This window comes from Eimeria mitis, genomic scaffold (assembly GCF_000499745.2).
Source record: "Eimeria mitis Houghton genomic scaffold, Emh_scaff122, whole genome shotgun sequence".
Lineage (NCBI taxonomy): Eukaryota > Apicomplexa > Conoidasida > Eucoccidiorida > Eimeriidae > Eimeria > Eimeria mitis.
Genome location: NW_013568279.1, coordinates 19957 through 20632, shown reverse-complemented (window position 1 = coordinate 20632; position 676 = coordinate 19957).

Sequence of the window (676 nt, the reverse complement as noted above, 5' to 3'; positions counted from 1 at the left end):
AAAAAAAAAAAAAAAAAAAAAAAAAAAAAAAAAAAAAAAAAGTATAATTTTTTGTGTTTATATTCAGACGCAGCGAGAACTGCAGCATAAATTTATTATTTTTGACGCCAGAAAAAATAAAAAGCAGTAAACATTTGCGTTCTTCTTTGCATGCGGCGAACAAAAACAAAAAATTATTTCGTTTTGTTGTCGATGAGGCCCATTGTGTCTCCCAATGGGGCAAGGACTTTAGGCCCGATTACTGTGAATTAAAAAGACTAAGAGAAGGTATATTTATTTATTTAGTTTTTTATTTTTTTTTGTTTATTTTTATTTACTCTTCTGTCTCCTTTTTTGTCTCCTTTTTTGTGCTCTTGCGGCTCTTTTTTGCTGTCTCTAGGTGTCTCTGGGTGTCTCCTTTTTGTCTCCTTTTTGTCTCCTTTTGTCTCCTTTTTGTCTCTTTTTGTCTCCTTTTTGTCTCCTTTTTATCTCTTTTTGTCTCCTTTTTGTCTCCTTTTTGTCTCCTTTCTTCATCTTTCTCCGTTTCTGTCTTCTTCTGTCTCTTTTTATCTTTATTTTGGTGTCTCCTTTTGTCTCTTTTTGTCTCTTTTTGTCTCTTTTTGTCTCTTTTTTGTCTCCTTTTTGTCTCCTTTTTGTCTCTTTTTCATCGAATTGTGTCTCCCAATGGGGCAAGGAT